This window comes from Cibotium barometz, chromosome 4 (assembly GCF_041138505.1).
Source record: "Cibotium barometz isolate CiBa-2024 chromosome 4, ASM4113850v1, whole genome shotgun sequence".
Classification (NCBI taxonomy): domain Eukaryota; kingdom Viridiplantae; phylum Streptophyta; class Polypodiopsida; order Cyatheales; family Cibotiaceae; genus Cibotium; species Cibotium barometz.
Window position 1 is genome coordinate 7,463,504 of NC_141049.1, and position 12,927 is coordinate 7,476,430.

The following is a 12,927-nucleotide window of genomic DNA, read 5'->3' on the forward strand; positions in this document are numbered from 1 at the left end:
AATTTTAGATAAATTTATTTTATCTAAGAGAAATAATTAAATGGTAAAAGAGGAATTCCTATGACATTTGGAATTCAATAATTTAGATGGGAAAAGAGAAATTCCTAGCATATTACATTAATGGGTATTTTATTTAAGATGAATTTATTTTATGAGAAATATTTGATGATAAAAGAGGAATTCCCATGACATTGGAATGCAAATAATTAAATGCAAAAAGAGGAATTCCCATGGTATTTGAGATCCATGAAATCAAATGGGAAGAAGATGAATTTTTAGTATAATTCAATTTATGATTATTTATCAAAAGTGAAAATATGGGTAGAATTGATTTTTGTAAATCCCATGAATTCTTCTATTCCAAAAGAGGAATATTGAATATAATTCAATTGAGAAATTGAGAAAGAATATGGAAATAATTGTCGAGAAAAAGAACCTTTATCTAATTGGGATGTGATAAGATGTAATTGGGATGTGATAAGATGTAAATGGGATGTGATAGGATGTGAATGGATGTGATAAGATGTAAATGGGATGCGACAAGATGTGAATGGATGTGATAAGATGTAAATGGGATGCGATAGGATGTGAATGAATGTGATAAGATGTAAATGGGATGTGATAGGATATGATAAGATGTAAATAGGCTGTGAATAAGATGTGATGTAATGAGAATGGATGTGGATGTGTATGTGAAAGAATGTGATGTAAATGGATGTGGATGTGTATGTGAAAGAATGTGATGTAAATGGATGTGGATGTGTATGTGAAAGAATGGATGTGGATGTGTATGTGAAAGAAGGGATGTGGATGTGTATGTGAAAGAATGGATGTAGATGTGTATGTGAAAGAATGGATGTGGATGTGAAAGAGATGTGATGTGATGTAAGGGGATGTGGATGTGATTGTGATGTAGATGTGGATAAGATGTGGTGTGATATAAAGAGATGTGAAATATATGTGGATGTGATGTGATAGCTGTGAATATATGGATAGATGTGGGTAGTCGTACATGTGAATGATTGGATGGATGTGGATGGATGTGGATGGATGTGGATAAATGAGATGAGATGTGTATGAATGACATATGATGGGATGTGATGTAACGTGGATGGGATGAATGAAATATGACGTGGATAGATGTGATGTAATGTGGATAGAATGTATGTGATGGGACGGTAATAAGAATGAATGTGATGGACATGAATGAATGTGATGTGATGGATGTAAATGGATGTGATGTAAATGAATGTGATGGACGTGAATGGATGTGATGTGATGTAATGGATGTGAATGGATGGATGGAATGTGATGTGAATAGATGTGATGAAGATGGAAAATGATGTGATTAGATGAGAATGATGTGATTGGATGAGAATGGGAATACATATGAATCGGATGTGGATTAAGTAATGTGGATTGATGTGGAACAATGTGGAAAGATAAGAGTTCGTTATAGCAACTGTATATATGATATGTTTTTAAATGACTGTTTTATGTCAATAATGCTGGGGAACCATTATTGACCCAAATAATGCTGGGGAAGCATTTATGTCAATAATGCTTAGGGAAGCATTTTGACCGTCTGGTGAATGAGGTCGTGGAAACCTAACTGTTGAAGTTGCAACAGCTGACGAAGAGTCAACGCAGGACGTCTCGCGTAGCAAGGTCTCGGCCAAGGTCTTGACCAGCCTCGGTTCGATTTAAATGGTGAGCTTCCGGTACAGTGGATGAGGGACCAAGGAAGTGGCCTATGAGTGAAGCGCTAGGTGACCTGCGAAGGATCCTAGAGGGTGCTGACCATACGGTGCTCGGGCTCTGGGTCGCCGAAGATACCCACACATGCGTCATGGAAGATATTGGAACAAGGAGTAAGAGTTGTTTTCTGAATTCGGGCATGGATCTGGTTGATTGACCTTGCTAGTCCTCAACAGATGAGTCCATGGCTCTTTTATATGGATCTGTTGGTGGCTGATCTTGCTGATCTTCAACGGAGATTCCATTTTGATTTTTATAAGTGAATATATTACCGGGTACTATGAGCTAGGAACTATCGAAAAGGCCCCTAAGTGGACAAGTGGTGAGCGTTCTGGTTGCCAATGATGCCATAGGTACACCTGACAACATGTGGTATAGGAATGCCCAAACCCTTTTAAAAGCTCTACATAGGGCTGGTTTCCATGTAGGCTTAAGTTTTCGATTGGTTACAACTTTGGAGATATTTAAATGCACGAAAACGAAGTTATCTTAACTCATTTGTGGTTATGAAGTGGACACATAGGATTTTGAAAGGTTGAACTCACAATTGGGTGCCAATTTCTCCCAGCACAGAAATTAGCCCATAGAGAGGAGGAGCGTAACCTTATCTCCTACTAGGTGGAGTTGGAACTTACGATAAGAAGACAAATCCATGGTGACAACCCCATAAGCCAAAGACAAGGTAGCTACTACAAGCACCTGAATGTCAAATCTTGTCCTATCACCCACGAGCTCATTGGTGAACAACCGCCATGGAGGAGGCCATACCTACTACAACCCAGGTTTTGGCAAGAATAATTACAAAGCCCCTAGATATTCTCGTGTCAGCTTTAAATTTCTACCACTTAAGCGATGCTGGGCATTGAACCTATTCGAGAAGGAGCACAAGGAAAACACAAAAATTCGTCTCAACTTTCTATGGTTTGATCCCCCTCGATCCTTGCAAGTACTTAACAATGTAGCACATGCCGTCCAGACGCTAATTGAAAGGTTGCTGCATGGGATGGACTTGCCAAAGCATTCTTGTACCACATGCTGCCCAGACACTAATTGAAAGGTTGCCTCATGGGATGGGTTGACCAAAGCATTATTATAACAAGAGGTGATGGGGTAGTGGAGGTGGAGGACCGAATGCTCCGAGATGGTGCTCTAGGTTGACCCACTGTAGCGTGTTACACGTTGTTACTATGGTGTGGCGGTGTGACACTGTTATGATGGTCCGTCCAATGTGGGCACCCTTGGTGGCTATAAATAGAAGACTCGAGAGCAAGGCACAGACATCAAGGTTGCCATTGATAGAGAAAGCAACACTAAAGGGTCCCCCCCCCCAGCAAACCTCAGCACCTCAACCACATGAAACACAACCACCCTTATTTGCCCTAACAACATCAATAATTTCAACACCTCCCACTATTGCTTCAAAGGTTTTCTATGGAGACACTTTCCTCTTCACTTTGAAAACCCTCTCCATACCCTTGTTTCCCCCACCCTCAAAATTGATAAGGCCATCCACTCTGCCAATAGCCTATTCACCCCCCTGTCCCCTGCACATGAAACATAACCACCCTTACTTGCCTGACAACATCAATAATGTCAACACCTCCCAGTATCACTTTTAAAGGTTTTCTATGGAGACACACTTTCGTCTTCACTTTGAAAACCCTCTCCACACCCTTGTTTCCTCCACCCTCTACATCTACTATCACTTTTAAAGGTTTTCTATTGAGACACTTTCCTCTCACTTTGAAAGCCCTCTCCACACCCTTCTTTCGACGATAAGGCCATCCACTCTGCCAATAACCTATTCACCCCTCTGCAACCTCAATGCCCCATCCTCACCTGACTGCCATTTGGTCTCCCAAACATTACACCCATATCCACGTCTCTCGGAGATGTACTCAAGGATCTCCACATCTTCTGCTCTGATGGTGTTGTCGCAGAGACCTGGCAGGAGGGAGCCACTTGTGAGGAAGCAGAATACTCCACTCGTCTTAGGAAGCAAGCGATGGAGTGTCTATACGGCACAAGGGTGATACATCTATCACGATGAAATGACGAGGAAGGGAATGGTCAAGTATAAGAGTGAAAAGGAAGAGGGATCAAAATAGAAAGGAACGAAGGGATTTGCTTTTTTTTTTCTCTCTCTTTTCTTCTTCTTCTTCTTCTTTTTGTGGTGGTTGGAACGAGAGGGGGGAAGAAGGCGGGAGGGAGCTGCGTTGAGAGGGGCTTGGGTGTTCGACGAAGAGGGGGAGAATGGGTGGTTGGAGAAGGCGAGGGGAGGGGAGGGGAGGGGAGCGACGAGGGGTGAAGTGGGTGAGGGGGGCAGCCGATGGGAAGAAGACAAGAGAGGGAGAGTGGTGCTATCGGGTGAGGAAGGTTAGGGAGAGAGGTGGTGAGGTGCGAGCTGGTGAGGAGAGGTCAAGCAAGGGAAGGAAGTCGGGGATTGGGTGTGGGTAAGTTGAGAGAGAGGGTGGGATTGGGGGATGAGGCGTGGGAGTTATGGCTGAGTCATGAGAGGGGGGGAGTGGGGTTGGTTGAGGCGAGAGTGGGTTGGGTGAGTCAACAAGGGGGTTGGGTGAGTCGACAAGGCGGGTGGGGTGAGCCGTGAGGGGGGGGGAGTTGGTGTAGTCAAGAAGGGGCTGGGGTCGGGAGAGTCATGGAGAGTGGGAGGAGTCATGGAGAGTGGGAGGGCGAGGGTGAGCAGTAGAGTCGTGTAGAGGGGCGGGGGGGGGGGGTCGTGAGGAGTTGTTGAGGGAAGAGAGGGGAAGAAGTGGGGTTGAGTTGTTGAGGGGTGAGTTAAGAAGGGGCGATTTGTTGTCCTTCCGGGGCGGAGCTCCAGCAACGAGCTGTCCTTCGTGCTGGGCACTAGGACCTCTAGCAGTGGCTACCGTCAAGGCAGTGCCTAGTCCTTCCGACGAATATTTTTGGCCGATTCCTGCCATAACCTATGAGCTGCTTACCGCAGCCCCGCCACCCATAGTTGCCATAGCTTGCGCGAGAGGCACTGGCCATGTGCTTATTTTAAGCCAAGCACGCCTTGTGCACCATCGAGATCTGTCACCAAGCTGTACGGGACTTCCTCCAGACCAGAATCTCTTTTCGGCTAGTCGCAGGAGGAGGGCGACAGGTGGCAAGCCGTGAGGGAGAGTTAAGAGGGGGTTGGGTCTAGGCGGAAGAGATAGGATAGGGGTGGTGTGTGGTGGAGTGTTTGGGAAACTAGTCCAGAGAGAGAGAGGGGGGGAGGGGGGGGGGGAGTTTGGAGTCGATTAGAGAGGATTGGCTAGTCATTAGATGGAAGAGAGAAGAATAAAAAATAGGGGGGGAGAGGGTACACAAGGGGAACTCTAATGGAGAGCAACCTTTTTTTCGTTTTTTTTTTTTGGGGGGGGGAAGGTGGGGTGGACCATGGTTAAGGGGAGGCCGCAAGGGAGGCTTTTGGGTGATAAGCCTTGATCTTGGAGTTAGTAGAAGAAGCAGGTCATCCAAAGTGCAGAGCTGCACAACACCGTGGTGGTGTGTCTCAGATTTTGTTATCATCTCCGTTGCGTATTTGACATGGTATCAGAGCCCTAGGCTCTTGAAAGATCTTGGGAGAGGGGGATTGTTACGTTGCTAATCGGTGGACTGTTCGGGAAGAGAAGTAGCAAGAGGAAGGCGGGCTAAGTTGTTGGATAGCCACTTGCAGGTTTAAAGTTTTTTTTCCCACCTACCCACCCTTTTTAGTTACATCCCTGCGATGGCAGATTTGTTAGAGATGGCTAAGAAGCATGTGAAGATCCCAACTCTCTCCACGTTCCCAGTGGACCGTCAGTTAGATGGGAACAATTACGGCATCTGGAAGGTGATGATGGAGTCTGTACTGGAGTCATATGACCTTGCTGATTTCATTGTTATCAGGGTTCCACGGTCGGAAGCAGAGAAAGGGGAGTTATTGTCAATGACTGTCCCACTTGCCTACTCAGTATTCTGCTTTCTCCTCCTCTTTGATTACTAGAAGCATGCTCAGCACCATTACCTGGGAGGAGCTTGTGCCCATGGTCTTGGACTAGGAGGAACGTTTCACGAACCCTCCTCACAGTGGAGGTTCGGAGGCCTTAACTGGCCAACGGTCGAAAGGCCGAAATAACAAGGGCAAAGGGAAGGTTTCACCGAAGAAGTCTTCTGAGAAGAAGCCTGATACAGATTGAGAGAAACTGAAGGCCGAGCGGTCCTGCAATGATTGTGGCGAGAAAGGCCACTATTGGAGGAAGTGTCCTAAGCGGACTGGGAAGAGTGGTGATTCTTCAGCCTCAACTGCAAAGACTCTTGCATTTGTGCACTTAGAGATGATGGACTCCGATGCTTCATCGTCTTCGAGCGAGGAGACAGTTGGCTTCACCGCAAAGGATACCCGGGAATGGATTCTTGACAATGGTGCTTCCAAGCACATGACTCCGTCCCGTGACTTCTTTTTGGATCTGAAACAGCAGTCAAGTCGCATTTTTATTGGCGACAACTCCACCATTCCGAAACACAGTGAGGGCCGGTGGAGATTATTCCCGAGACGGCAAGGGGAGCAAGCATGCCTCCCGTGTTCTTTATGTCCCTGCTCTTGGTTTTCATCTTCTATCAGTGTATGAAGTATGCAAGACTGGCTTTCGGGTGGAATTTGAGGAGCATTCAGTTGCTCTACGGGACCGTGAGATTGGCCAGGTTATTTGGGAAGGTGGTGTGGAGAATGGTATCTACAAGCTCTCTGTACTCTCCTCATTGACAGGTTCTCAGGTCGGAGATCTGTGGCACTTTCGTTTTGGCCACTTAAATGTGGATGCACTGCGGCGAGCTTTCCAGGACCAGCTGGTGGTTGGCTTGCCAGATGTTGGCAGCAGGTAAGGACATTGCAGTTCTTGCATACGTCTGTCTCCTTCTCTTGTGCTATCTATTTTCTGCACTCTACTTGCTCTTGTGGTCTCAAATTTTGTTATCATCTCCGCTGCGTATTTTGATAGTACGTGCCCCATTGTGTGACAAAAGGTGTCTTGGTGTAGTTGTTCGAGTGGATGGCGACTTGGTTGTACCCATTAAACCCATCCATAAAGCTATACAAGGCATGCTCGACAACATCCTCTAAAACCCGATCCATGAACGGAAGTGGAAATCCATCCTTGATGCTTGTTTTGTTGAGAGACCAGAAGTCCACATAGACACACATCTTCTTGGTCTTCTTCTTGGGAGAGATGACCATGGGGGAAAGCCATTCAGAGTGTTCCACTAGGGAGATGATTTGGGCATCCTCCATCTTTTCCAACTCCATCTTTTCCAGCTCCATCTTTTCTAGCTCCACCTTGATAGCCTTTGCATACTTTGGGTTGAGCTTGTAGGCCCGCCCCCACGAACGGGTCGAGTTCCCTCCTAGTGGAGAGGTATGGTGTGAGCACCATGTTAGCTACTAGAACACCTTCCAAGTCCTTGTATGTCCAGGCGAAGACATCCTTATAAGATTGGAAGAAGGTGGCAACTTGCTCAAGTGATCCCACAGCCAAGAGGTTAATATAATGGGAAGAGGATCCTCTGAAGTGCCGAGATTGAATTCCTAGATGAGGTCTTGGCAAGGGAGGAGGCTAAGTGGTTCCCCTGTCTCAACTACTTTGGAGAGGAGAGTGGGGTTGTGAGCTTACTGGTGGTGAAGTGGGAAGGTGTTGTAGTGGTCTTCCATCTAGGACTTAGGACACTCCCTCATGGGAAAATTTGGTGCTTCCAGAAACACCCATGGTGGTTCTCTCTCCTGGGTCAGTGGGGAAGTGGTTGGACTTATGGGAGAGAGATTTGAGCATCTTGTGCCCTCTATGGTGACCCGTGATGGGTTCTCCTAGGCCTACAGCCTCATAAGGCTCAGAGGAAGGGTTGGTGGAGTCACTTAGTACCTCTGTGATGTCGACCATGTAGGATGTCAAGCCTTTCGCCCTCCTTGGAGCCAATCAAGTAGTTCCAACTCATCACCATGGGGAACAAGGCCTTCTTAGTGGGCAGAAGCCCAACCCACCATTGCACGGCCCCAACACGATGGCCCGGTTCTTATACGAGCACATCCTTGTCCGCTTTGGCTGCCCCTTGGAAGTCACTAGTGAGACAAAGGCTCCCATTTCATCAATGAAGTCGTTTTACCACCTTATTGAGCAGGTATAAGATCTTCTGCAAGTCATGTGCTTTGGCTACCCCTTGGAAGTCACTAGTGAGACAAAGGCTCCCATTTCATCAATGAAGTCGTTTTACCACCTTTTTGAGCACGTATAAGATCTTCTGCAAGTCATGTGCTTATTACCCCCAGGCCAATGGGCAGGTAGAAAGCACCAACAAAGTGCTTTGTCACTTACGCCGCAAGATGTGCCATCAACACCCTGGTCACTGGTCAGAGACCCTCCTTGGCGCCTTGTGGGCTTACAGAAGCACCGTCAAAGCCACGACATGAAACATTCCCTTTCAATAGCTGGTCCATGGATTGGAGGCCGTCTTGCCCTTCGAATTCAACTAGGGATTATACCAGGTAGGAGTTGATTAGAGAGGATTGGCTAGGCAGACGAGGGAAGAGTAAAAAATAGCTAAGACCAAGGCATGGAAGGGGAACTCAAATGGGTGGGCCCCCTTTTTTTCATCTTCTTCTACCTTCTTTTCTTTTTGGAAAAGGTGGGGTGGACGGCGGTTAAGGAGAGGCCAAGGTGGGTCGAACCTAGAGCACCATCCCGAAGCATTCAATGGACCTTTGGAAGAAGAGACACACCACAATGGACACCAAGAGTGGTGCACGTGCATCGGCATTAAAGGCACCAAAACTAACACTCCAATAGGCATCTTCCAGAGATAGGAAATTCTACCAAAGGCCACCACTTTTTGAAGGCATCTACCAAAGATAGGAGATGCCACCGACTCCACCATGCCTTGCAAGCATGCTTATATGGTCCCATGATTGATCCTAAAGGACATCCTTCATGCTCATCCTTCATACCACATTGTAGCCTTAGCCTAGGTGGGTTGTAGTCACTTGTCATCAACTTCAGCTATGTGTCGTCCTCTTCATTGTGACCTTTGCTGAGTGTGCACAATAATGTGAAGGACATGTAATAGTGTTCTGGAGAAGTGCAAGTGTCTTCTAGTTTCTAGTTGCTCTTGCAATCTTGTCACTTGTGTTGTGTTTTGCTCCATAGTGTCTACTGGTACATGTGTTGTGTGTCATGCTATGAGCATCGAGGACTCCAAACATACTATTCAGAGAAGAGACACCATTTAGTGTGCTGGGTAACCAACCCTGCTACATTGTCGTTCAGCTTCATTCTTGACTTTGAGATCTTCTTCATCTCCTCCTTCAATATACGTGCCTTGCTCTCCTCTCCTTCGGCTTTATTCTTGACTTTGGGATCTTCCTCATCTCCTTGATTAATGGAAACCTCGATGTTTGTGCCTTGCTCTCCTCTCTCCTTCGGTTGCATCTTTGACTTTGGGATCTTCCTCATCTCCTCGATTAATGGAATCCTCGATGTTTGTGCCTTGCTCTCCTCTCTCCTTCGGCTGCATCTTTGACTTTGGGATCTTCCTCATCTCCTCCTTCCAAATACAAGAAGCATAAGAAATTAAACAACAATGCAACTATGCTATATTTTGTACAACATGCTTATGCAAGGTCCTTATTACAATAACCTTTTTTCATTATGAAGCCTACAAAATGAAAGCATTGAACTCATCCAACCCACCCATCCGTAGTAGGCTAGTACAACATGCTTATATTTTGTACAACATGCTTATGCAAGGTCCTTATTACAATAACCTTTTTTCATTATGAAGCCTACAAAATGAAAGCATTGAACTCATCCAGCCCACCCATCCGTAGTAGGCTAGTACGTTAACCACCCACCACGCTCTCCTTTTCTCTTATTTTACTTCACAATTCTTGAGCTATGAGGTCAACAAACACAACAAGTAGGAGAAATTAAACAACAATGCAATTATGCTATGTTTTGTACAACATGCTTATGCAAGGTCCTTATTACAAAAACTTTTTCATTATGAAGCCTATAAAAGGAAAGCACCAAACTCATCCAGCCCACCCATCCGTAGCAGGCTAGTACGTCGACCAGCACCATGCTCCCCTTTTCTCTTGTTTTACTTCACGGTGCTTGAACTATGAGGTCGACCTACATTATCACTAGGGGGTCGCTAGCGAGCTTGAACACCTCGAGGTTACTAATCTTGACCTCACCCAAGCTAAACCAAAGGACCCAAGTCAGGACTTGTCTACTCCTCGCCATTTTCCTCAACGAGTGCAAACTTCCTCGCTACTCTCGTTCATCTTATATGTCGCCTCTGATTTCAATCTTCATTATTAGATTTTATTTCATCTTCTTTAACATAAGAAATGCATAAAGACATCATTGTAACATTTTGAAAACCAAATTAACCTGTTTTGCATTCTTTCCATAACAAAGTAAATTCTCTATAAGATCCCTCCCTAAAGACCCTAAATTAGTATGATTGCTAAATTGAAATCTAAAGAGGGAAAATAAGTTTAGAGAGAAAAAGGTGTACCTTGGCAGTCCCTATGAATGGAAACTTTTTATTTAGTCCCAAGGAACCGTATGTGAAAACAGAACTACGTTTGGACTCCGTAGGAAAGAGATTTTTCATAAACAAGTTGGTAGGCCCGATTGGAAATCTTGGAGAATGATCATCCGAGAACCAAACTGAGTCATGTAACATGTCAAAATCTATTTCTCAAATATTTTAAGAATATTGGGATTTACAGATTCTAAAGATGAGTCCCCAAACTTACTCATCCAGTAATAGGGTAAAAATCACACTTCCCAAACACCAGTCCTATAACCGCGGTTCATGTGCATCAAAACTAGGAGCAATTGACATGGGAATCACAAATTCTTGATGAAAAGATAAGTTGGTTATGTACACCATGAAATTGAATAGATTTATGACCTTAGAGTGGAAGAATTATGCCATATGCTAAGGTAAGTTGAAGTTGGTGTTTTGAGATCTTTATTATAGTAATCCTTGGAGGTTAATGAGGTTGTAAGAACTCTCACACTTGAAAATACACTTTTGGCACATGTAAAGGGTAAGGGATCCATGTGAAGGGGTAAGGGGGGCAATGTGAAGAGAGTAAAGAAGTGGGGAAGGTAAGACGCCTTCAATGCTTGCCTATAAATAAGCCTTCTTGCAACCTTTTTGGCATATCTCTCCCTTATTCTTGCAAATTCAAGTTTTCTCCTCTTTCACCTCCTCTTGGGCTCATCTTCAAATCCAAGAAAAGCAAGCAAGGTAAGGCTCGTTCTCTTCCTCCCTCCTCAAGTGCTAAGCTTGGTATGGTGTTTATTTGTGCTTATTGGGTTGATTTATGGCTTAATTAAGCTCCTGAAGAGGGGTAGCTTTTGGCACCTACTTCATGGAGGCTACTTAAGGGTTGGGCTTGCAAGATCCATGGCCCTTCCTTGGGTGCCTTATGGCATGGTTCAATTTCTCCCTAGTCTAATTAGGTAATGGTTGGATTTCTCCCTAGTTTAATTAGGCTATGGGATGGGCTTGTTGGTAGGCCATTATGATGGAATGAAGCCCTCAATATGGTTGGATTTCTTCCTAGTCTAATTATGCTATGGGCTAGGCTTTCTTGCAGCCATTATGATGGAATGAATCCCTCAATATGTGGTTATTTTCTAAATTTCTTATTAAAAAGAATGCCCATATTTTTAGGAGAGATGTCTAATGATGGAATGCTTTGATTGGAACTAAGATTAAGCATATGATGATTCAAATAGGATTTGCACTCATATTGAAGGTTTGCTCATTTAAGCATTCATGTTTGATGTGATTAGGTTAATGTTGGGCATTCATATGGAAGGTTAATGTTGGGCATTCATATTTGATTAGGTTAATGTTGGGCATTCATATGGAAGGTTGGCTCACTTTCTTTGAAGTTTGGCATTTGTATTTGATGCTAGGTTGTTGGTTGGCATTCATATTGATCATTGGCTCACTCTACCAAATTTGGTAATTTATATTTAATAATTAGGTAAATGTTGATGGGCACTTAGATTAAAGGTTGGCTCATTCTATTAAATTTAAGCATTCCTATTTGATGTTAGGATGATGTTGGGCATTCATATTTGATGTTAGGTTGTTGTTGGACATCTATATTAAAGGTTAGCTCACTCAATTGAAGTTGGGCATTCATATTTAATGTTAGGTTAATGTAAGTCATTCATACTTGATGTTAGGTCACTCTACTTTTAATGTGGGGAACTCATACTTGATGTTAGGCCACTCTACTTGATGTTGGGCACTCACACTTGATGTTAGACCACTCTATCTGATGTTGGGCACTCATAATTGATGTTTAGATTGCCTTAAATTGATTAGAAATCATATTGAATGTATGGGTACTCTTTTGAATGTTTATTAGAGGTGTGGGTACTTTATTGCACACACATGAACTCTATGGAATGGACTCTACATAATGATTGGGTAATGTGTGGTTATCTCTATATATATTATAGGGCCTCTTTTTGTTGACACATGGCAACTTTTTTAGACCTGAAAAGAGACCTTGCATGAAGGCTGCACCGACCGCCCGCTGCCTTTTGCACCCTCTGCCAAAGTTACTACACCTTCCAATAGCATCAGGCGTCGCCCTCTGCCAGAGCTCCCCCACGTCGAAGGAAGGAGGTTTCGTTGGCCACCGCCCTCCGTCAACGCTGATTCATATCTACTTGGGACCCACCACGTCATCGTTCAAATTGCTCTCCCTCTCCTCGACCTTGAGCTCTTCTGGTTTGACCTTCTCTGAGAAAACGGTGCATGCATTCGGTGAACTGTATACATGATCTGTGTCTGCATGTTTTGTTCATAAAACTGTGTATGCATGTGTGTGTGGGTGTGTATGCATCAAAAAACGGTGCATCTCTATGTGTGTAGGATCTGAAAATGGCTAATTGCATGCACATGCCAACACAGATTGTGAATTGCGCTCCTAAGGGCTTCAACACCTCAACTGGTAAGTTCTCTCTCTCTCTCTCTCTCTCTCTCTCTCTCTCTCTCTCTCTCTCTCTCTCTCTCTCTCTCTCTCTCTCTCTCTCTCTCTCTCTCTCTCTCTCTCTCTCTCTCTCTCTCTCTCTCTCTCTCTGTTTTTCATTT